Source organism: Coffea arabica, chromosome 7c (assembly GCF_036785885.1).
Source record: "Coffea arabica cultivar ET-39 chromosome 7c, Coffea Arabica ET-39 HiFi, whole genome shotgun sequence".
NCBI classification, from domain to species: Eukaryota; Viridiplantae; Streptophyta; class Magnoliopsida; order Gentianales; family Rubiaceae; genus Coffea; species Coffea arabica.
Genome location: NC_092322.1, coordinates 11,180,057 through 11,189,934, shown reverse-complemented (window position 1 = coordinate 11,189,934; position 9,878 = coordinate 11,180,057).

Here is a 9,878-nt window from a genome sequence, read left to right as displayed (position 1 = left end):
TAGATCTGGATATCTTGGATCAGAGGAATCACCTAATCAGGGATCCATGCTCTCAACCTATCCAACTTCCACCCGTCATTGCCAAAAACTCCGCCACTAGCATATGTGGGGGGTCGGCTTGTGTCAGAACGTCTGCCAATGGTGAGTCTAGGATCCACCGGTTATACCAAAAGTCTATAAACCCTCTCCCCACACACCAGCAGATGTGCTGTTTCGCGCGTCCCCTAGCCTTCTCCAGTCGTCTCCATGACCAGGGAGGCCGCTGCACTTGCACAATGGCGGGATGATTCCCCCGAATGTATTTAGCATCCATAAATTTTGCCCATACAGACTCCCGTCGCCTCAGCCTCCACCACAACTTACAGGCAAAGGCTAAGCTCATATCCTCAAAGGACTGTAGCCCCAGACCCCCCTCATCCATGGGATATCAGAACTTCTCCCACGCCGGCCAATGAATACCATTGTCCACAGTTGATTTATCCCAAAGAAAAGCATTACAAGTTTTCACCAACTTAGCCAAAACAGCCTTTGGCGGCTGCAACACCTGTAGAACATACATAGAAATTGAGGTAAGGACGTGTCAAAGAAGCACTAGCTTTCCCCCAGGCGACAGTAGCTGCGAACTCCAATGCAGCAAGCGTGCCCTCAATTTGGCGACCACAAAATCGAATGCCACACAAGTAGGATGGCTGCGCACCATGGGTGCCCCTAAGTAGGTTAAGGGAAACCCCTGGCGCGGAAAGCCCCCGGCGCGGAAAGCCCAACGTCGAGGACACCAAAGCACAGTGTTCCTTGGATGCCCATTTCGAGATAATAAATGAACTCTTCCCTACATTAATCTTCTGTCCGGAGCAAGATTGATAATACCCAAAGATACTAGCCAACGCCTCAATATCCTCCCTCGAGCACCTAACAAAGATCAACATGTCGTCTGCAAAAGCCAAGTATTGTACCCAGGACCCCGCTGACACAAAATACCTGTCCACCTCCTGGTCGAAAGAACGTTGCAGCCCATGCCCCAAGAATTCTGCCACCAGCAAAAACAAGGCCGGCGATAGCGAGTCCCCTTACTACACCCCTCTGGATGATTTGAAGAAACCCGCCGGAGAGCCATGGTCAAATTGTTAAAGAAAAAAAAACCATCAAGATAGAAAATTGAAAAATGAGAATACCGATCAATCAGGAGTCACGGCCCTCACGGGCACTCTGTAGTGGATTTTGACTCCATTGACCGACACTTCCTTAAGACATGTATTGTTTTCTTACACTTCCTTAGTGCCCTAGTCCCCACTACCACCCGTTTTCCTCTATTTCTAAAACTTAGGTTCTAGCCAGTTTCGCCGATTTTTGGTCAAACTGGGGTTTTACCCATTTTGACCGAATTTTTGACAACCAGCTTTTGAGGAAGACTCAGACCGGATATTTGGCCAATTCTCGATTCGATCGGTTGGACTAGTCGGTTCGATCTGAATTTGAGAACATGGGTTGTATGTCATATGTATCATTTCTTTACCACTATGAACCATATGCACAAAGCGACAAAATATAAATTGAAAACATCCTTTCATAGGTCCCATGCATCCCATTGAATCAAGTAATTATACATTTTTAAATGGGTTAATTACCTCTTGAATGTAGGAATTATTTGCATGTTTTCTTGAATAAAAAACGATAGGCACCACTTGTTACCTTTGGAAAAGGATTCCTTCAAATAATTCTTTTCAATGGAATAGCCTAAAAAGGACAAAATACCCCTTCATAATTTCATTTTGCACCCTTTAATTATACTTTATTTTTTACTTTGATCCATGAACTTTAATTTGAAACATGTTGCTCCTTAAATTCTTAATCTCATCTCATTTTAATCCAATAAACAATGGAACAGACAAAAACTAGTGGATTGGTTACTACTGTAAATTACCTTGCCAATAAAATTAGAATATTTTGTTAAAGAAGGGTGGCAACTATTTCGGTAGTGTTGTATATTTTGTTACGATTGGACTGAAGTAGGACAAGTTTAAAACTTTAGGGAGCAAAATATCCTAAACTTTAGTTCATGGATCAATGTGAGAATTTGTGTATATTTCAAGGGAATAAAATGCAATCAGCCTTAAGTTTTCCTAACTAATATACGACTTTGACAACAAAATCTATTTCATTGTTTCTATTGGAACCCATGGTTGGACTGGAAATGCTGCATCTGCGCCTTGTGATTTTTGAAAAATAAAACTCATACAGAAATTTAAAGTTTGTAGTGTACAAAAGTGAAGAAAAAAATTAATCTTAAGCATATTTGTTTCATTTGAAATATAACTTGAATTTTGTTGTATATTTTAACCAATTGCTAATTCCTTCAGTCCGTACTCGAAACTCAAACTTGAAGCTGATTCATTGCCATTTTTCTAGATGTCCATGTTGCAATTAATGCAACAACATTACATTAAATTAGTATGTGCAATAAGATTCATTGTAGCTTTCCACAAGTTAGTATCTTTTTTATTTTCCACTAGTATATGAACTTGTAGGACGTACCTTTAAATCAGATTGCCTCTTTGTTTTTTTAAAAAAAAGGGAGAGAGAGAGAGAGAGAGAGAGAGAGAGAGAGAGAGAGAGAGAGAGAGAGAGAGAGAGAGAGAGAGAGAGAGAGATTGCCTCTATCTCTGTGAAGTTGAAGACAAGACAACCCATAAAGCCACAATCAGGGGCTGTAAAAAATTTAATAACGTGGCATATTCACATTGAAGATTTGCAGCTGAGGTGCCAAATTAAGCGTAGCATTTCACAAGGATTGTTGCCAGTTGAAATCATGACATTACTTCAAATCTTGACCTGTCAACTTTTTTACGTGTCTTCCTTTAGTAACAGAAAATACTTAACAAGACGTAGCTAAATTGAAATGAATTCTATGATAGAGATGGTTTCCAAGAAGACAAGTAAATGATAATTGAAGCAATTACTATTCAGGTTCTTTTCATTATTTCACTCCCATTAATTGTCAAGATTCCACTCAGTCAATTTGACAGCCAAGCAGACACATACTCACACATTATTGTTATCATATTGATTAGGAGTATACATTATGTCCTGTTATTAATTGTGTCAAATTCGAGATGAGAAATTAATAGATATTATATCTAAGACAAAAAAAAAAAAAAAGTGATGCTTTATGAAACTTTCTAATTGCATTGTTCTTGTTATTCCAAGGCATGCAACTCCAACCATAAAGCTAGGTAATTCAAAAAAAACTTCTATTGCATCAAATAATTGTTAGTTTCAATACATACACATGAGAAACTTCTATTGCATCACTAGGTACTTAATTATTATTAGTAACTAGTAAGTATAAAAACAACATGACAAATTAAAAGCATGATAACAACTAATAGGCTTGGATCAACAAGCTTGGTTTGCACCGACACGGTGAAAAACTACTCATAACCATAGAAAGTAGAAATGAATTTTGCCAAATTCTAGTTATATGTCTAACATTTCATATGCAATCTTGCATGTTGATTTATGTGCATGCTGTACATGCATGTACAATCAATCACTTTGGTTCCATATCTTGCAGGTTAATAACTTGGGTAGTGTGTAGTATATTAGAATGAAGAGATAGAATTCAACTATGCATTTTATTGTAAGGACTTCAAAATGAATGAATATCGAAACTAGAATATTGGTCTTTTCAATAATAGTATCTATTACCAGTCGCGTGAAAAAATTCCAACTGATCTGGCCATTGGCAGTGCAAGCTGTGCAGAGCCAATGACCAGCGACAACAATCTGAAGAAAATTCTCTAAGTCCTTTAATCTGCATTGAAACACGCAAAATGGTTATGAAGTTAGAGAAAGAACATTTTGGAGTTTGGTGATAGTATGGTTACCTAATCTAAGTATAATATTGTTTTAAAGTTTATACACAAATCGACAATATAAAAGTATAAAATACCTCTCCCCTTTGGAAAAAAAATCCACAATACAAAATATACAAGAACATTAGGTTGGTACATTTTCACACCAAAACCTAAATCAAATGCACCAATCAGATGTAACCGTTTCACTGAAAATTATATAGACCTTCCAAATCTCTAATTTAACATCCAAATGGAATAGTCTATAGTCTTTATTTCACCGATTGATCTTGTTTAACCTTCATTCTTTTTTCTTTTGTTGGTCCTTCTTCTGTAGAACAGGACAATTGGTGAAGTGTAGATACTCAGATCCTCTGACAACTCGTCCGAGCTCGGGCAGGGTATGCATAAAATCAATACTGATGAATCTAGTAATCCTGTGATATCTGTATGCTGGATCAGATATAAGAGGAACTTGTAGGAAGCACCCTTTCATTAGATTATTCTGTTTCAGAGCTTATAGATTGAAGATGACCCATATAGCACCAAGCAGGGGCTGTCAAAAATTTAATAATAGGAACAACCAAAGTTAATTTGGTAGCTTCAAGGCGTGATTATGAAAAAGTGAAACATGGCACATTTGCACTCAAGATTTGCAGTTTAGGTATTAAACTAGGTAGGATTTTATAAAAATTGTTGCCAGTAGAAATCGTGATGTTACTTCATGGTCTGTGTACTTTTTTACATATCTGCCTTCATTATGTCCTATTGGTGTTTTCTTCAATTTCATGATGAGCAATTAACAGATATTGTAGCTAAGAAAATGACAAGTTGTCAGCCTGTGCAATAAAAAAAAATCTGCTCAACTAAAATTAATTTTTGTAAATAATGGTAAGCAGGATCGAATCCACAGGAATTGTATTTTACTGCTTCTTTTCAAATTCACAGTAATCAGGGGGTATTTTTGTATAGAAGGTGACAATCAAATAAATGCAAATCAAATCCAACAAACTACTAAAAATTAAATAACAATTTACTAAAGTCAAATGAATGATAACTAATGATTTAGTCAAGAAAAAACTTCAGTAATGGTTCACTTAATTGATCATTGAAACAAAGTCAATTTCAATTATTTACTAATAAATAAGTTATAATTGTCAAACAAACGATGACAGTCAATCCTTCCTTACTGTGCCGGTGATTAAGGTACGGTCGTTAATCACTGCCCTAATTGAAAAATAATCTTAAGTACACCCATAAGATTTAATTCTCCAATTGCCTTACGTATTAGAGGAGCCCTATTCTAACCAAATAACACACTACCAGGGTTATTTTAAATTAGCCCACGTATCCCCTGACACAAATCTAATCATGTCAGTTATCACTAATTCAGAGCAATTAGACAATTACGGATCTAACGCCCCAATTGACAATAGACTCCTAAATTAACTAATTATTCGGATCCAAGACAATCAATTAATTGAACAATCACAAACACTGTAATCAGGGAATATGCGAATACCAATAAATAAAAAAAAGATAAAATTAAATTGATCTCACAATTTTTAGACGAACCAAAGCATCCGTTGTTCCCTGACTAGAATGCGGAAATTAGTTCATATTTGATGAGAAGAAACCATACAAAACTAAAACAAAAGCTGCAACCATCGTCTTGTGTAAGTGGGAAAATTCAACCTATTTGAGCAGTCAAGAAAACCGAGGCTACCGAGGAAAGTTCAATGCTTTCACTTTTTCCTAACATCCGAAGGAAGCAAAAATGCTAAAAGACAAGAAAGAAAAAGTCAAAGAAAACAACTCCTAAGTGCTCCTGACATGCGCAGGAGACAAACTACCAAGAACCCCACTAGAGGACGAAGACGGAAAAGTCAAAGAGCTCCCCTCTAAAATAGTGCTAATTCCCTGTTATTTCTATTTCCTATATAATACTACTGTGCGGCGTCCGCGGCCTGAGGAAGAAGAATACTCCAGCCCTCTTTTTTCCATGCTGTCTTCCGTAAATTACCAAAAAGGGTCACGTCTTGAAATTTCAAAAATGCCCCTGGACGCCTGCTACTTGAACTCTGTCCTGATGACTGTCAAATTGGCACTTGTTATGGTATTTTCGATCTACTCCCTCAAATAAATGTAAATTGTCAAAAGTGAGTAGAATCTAATAATTAATCCACATCAGGTCAGGTAATAGGGAAAATTAATAATAAAATAAATAATAAAATTGCAACCTATCAATTCCTTCCATACCTAAATCATGCTTGTTCTCAAGCATAAGAACAACAAACAAACACCAATATTTAACAATGACTATTGCTCTATCTACCATATTACCAAGATACCAAGAGAAAATCATATATCAAGCATCAGTGATCAAAATTCGAGAAACATCACCCCGGTTAGTTTCTAAACCACAAACTCCTTCAATTTCAGATTAACTGATCTAAGAAAAAGGAATGATCGTTCAACATTCATCAGCAAATGGTCCAACTATTAACCAAAATCTCAACGTTAAGTGCATAGATTGGTAAGCTGACTTTTTCACACACTAATCACAATCTTCACCTTTTTATCATTTTTTAAAATTTTTCTTCCTCTCTTTTTTTTTTTTAATTTTTTTGTTTTTCAATATTCACACCAGACTTGGTCTCTAACCATCAGGGCTTTTTGACTCGAGTTCCGACATTTATTAGATGAAAGAGTCCGGTTACTCAGCTCCTACAGCCAAGCGACCACATACTCATAGAAATTACTACTTTTTGATGCGAGAATCGACACTTTTGGTGAAAATCCCCGGTTACTCGGTAGTAAAGACTAGCGGAGTACAGTCAACTCTTATTCACAACTAAATAACACAAAAACTCAATATCACAAAGAAAAAGCAGCTAGCCTCATTTTTTCCAAACATGGAGAATTAAAGTTAATCACTGGATCAATTCACATGAAAATGCCAACAATCATTCTCAGTGCCTAGAAAAGTTAATCAAAAGTTAGAAGAGTCAAATAATCACCGATATTCACCAAAGAGATGTTTTTGGATTCAACCACATTAACTAGATACACTTTTATTTTTAAAATTTGACAATAGAAGAAATAGAGTCAACAACCATCATCAAATCTTGACAGTCATAGGAGACCTGATCACGAATAAAAGTAAAAAGAAAATAAACGAAAAATAGAAAAATAAAGAGAAAAAAAACATCTAAAAACTAAAAACTAGAAATACTAGCTGTACCACAGCTCTCCCTCACATCTAAATTCGACATTGTCCTCAATGGAGATCATAAAGCAAAGAGAGCAAAGAGGACAACGGAACTTCTCTGTCGAGTGGCTAAGGGGTAAGCGGGAACGGTGGAGGAAAATCGATGTGGTGGAAGTACGCGGGTGATGTTCGTCACTCTCTCATCTACGCGGTGAATCTGGGCCCGCAAGTGGTGCGACTTAACATCCGAGGCCATTGGTGGGGGAGGTGCAGAAGAAGAGGGCTTGGGTCTCACCATTTTCTCCAAATATCACTCCAATCAACAAGAGACAACAATTGCCCACAAATAATGTAAACAGCAAATTCAAAGCAGTAATAATTTAATAGCCACCGGTGCCTCCCAAATATCAATAGAGAGCGACACAACTTGCCTACCCAAAATCTCTCCGAATATCTCCGATTGCACAAGAACAACTCAGTCACACATGCCCAGCAATCAATTAGGCAGCCAATCACATAGGATTAACAAATTATATGCAAACTACTACAACCAGTACCACTGGTGCACACACAGGTAAGAAACAACTCAAACAGGCAACCCAACCAGTGATAACCCAATTACTGCATCAGTTTTTGCAAATGACTCCCAGCAATATGCTCAAACACACTCAATTTCAACGAATAAACCAATCGAACAAGCTAGGGGCAGTAATAGTGGTGAACAATCTCAACAAATGAACTCACTTCCACCCAACGATCAACAAGCCAGATCAACAATTTACGGCAGCCCACTTAGTGATAGGGCACCAGGACAAACCCCAATTTCAGCGATGTAAAAAGCAGATAGCAAATTAAGGGTCCAAATACAGAATACCTCTATCTTGATGGCAGAACAGTGCGAGGAGAGAGCGGTGACGCACATCAATGGTTCAGGGTGTGGCATCGCTGGCGACGGCGCACGTTGGTGAGAGCGGGCAGCCGTGGCTGCAGGTAGCGTCGGTGGAAGATGAGGAGTGCTCCGCAGCGAGTTGTGACATAGAAGAGAGGTGCGCGCTGAGGAGAGAGTAAGCAGAGGGCCGCAGCATGCGGCGGTGAGTGGGTCGCCTTGGTGGCATCGAGTAGCGGTGGCGTGCGAGAGCGAATGATAGGCTGCTACGGATGGTGGTCGTCGCGGGTGAAGAGTGAGGGAGAGGAAGTGAGAGACGTGAGATGGCAGCGGCGGTGATGAGGGCTTTCGGTTGACAGAGAAGAAGAAACAAGGGAGAAGAAAGAAAGAAAAGAAGAAGAAAAAAAGAACGAAAAAGCAAAGAAAGAAAAAAAAAAGAAAAAAGAAAAAGAAAAACAAAATAGTTTTTTTTTTTTCTTTTTTTTAAACTTTTTTTAATTTTTTAGATTTTTGTAAATTCAAATTTTGAACATCAGAAATTATTGCTAAACGGAAAGACCCATTTTTTTTTTGTAATTTAAAAAAAAATTTAAAATTTTTTTAATGTTTTAAATTTTTTTGAATATTATTATTATGAATAAAACTTATTGTCCAAATTCAAAATTAGAGAGTAACAGAAAATTGAAATCTGTTTTCAAATTTTGATTACTTACCTTTCCCGCGAACGTGACATGGGCACGTCAAGAGGGCAAGAATCTTTTTGACCATAAGTTCTCCATACGACATGAAGCGTGCGCGTCATGTCATAGAGATACTTATGAGTCATCAAAAATGAAAATTGAAACTCGAAATCAGTCAAACTCAAGGAAAACATATTTAAACTAATAAACAAAAATGACCAAATGACTAAAAGAAATTGGGTTGCTTCCCAATGAGCGCCTTTCTTTAATGTTTTTGGCTAGACATTGTCATGTTTGTTCATGGAGGATAAAATCTTGAGACTCGTTTTAATGATTCATCCTCTATATAGTCCTGATAACCCTCGTAAATAGAGTAATTCTTGAACACACGAGTTACGGTCTTTCGTGGACTAGTAAATGGCGTTAAACAAGTTAGCGATAATTTGAATTCTCCATTTACTCCTCTCTCACGTGTATTTATTGGTCCAAGATATCTTGTCATCACCACTCTTAATTTATTCCTGTCACGAAATTTAAGATTTTCTAGTATAATAAAGTCAATTTCATTAACAGGAATTGACGAATAAGAGTTAGGAGAATATTGATTAAGGAATGGAGGAGATGTCACAACATTTGGAGGTTGTTCACTAGATTCATTCACTTGAACGAGTTGATGTTGGGGTTTCATTTCTTGCACTTCAACTTTCATTTCAATTGCATCTTTAAATCAATTTTCTTGAGACTCTTATAGCTCCATGTCACTTATCAGAATAATTGCACTTTTATCTTCTTCAAGGTCGATGTTGGCTTGTGAGGGCAAATTTTCACTCATGTGAGAAGCTAATTGCGTTATCTTGGATGTCAATAGATACACTTGATCTGCCATCCCGACTGTCACTAGTTGCACTTAATCCGCCATCGCTTGTATCTGCTGATGAAATCGATATGTATTAGTAACCAGTAGTTCAATCATTTCTTCAAGAGACATACCTGACATGGATGATGGTTGTTGAAACTCTTGCTATTGAAAACCCATTGGCCTGGTTGCATAATTAAAATTGGAATCATCCCGCTATCCTTGATCATACCTGTTTGAATAAGGGTCATATTACGTTTGATATTGAGCTGAAAAATCTCCAAATTGACACTTGTTATGGTATTTTCGATCTACTTGAACTCTGTCCTGATGACTGTCAAATTGGCACTTGTTATGATATTTTCGATTTATTCCTTCAAATAAATGCAAATTA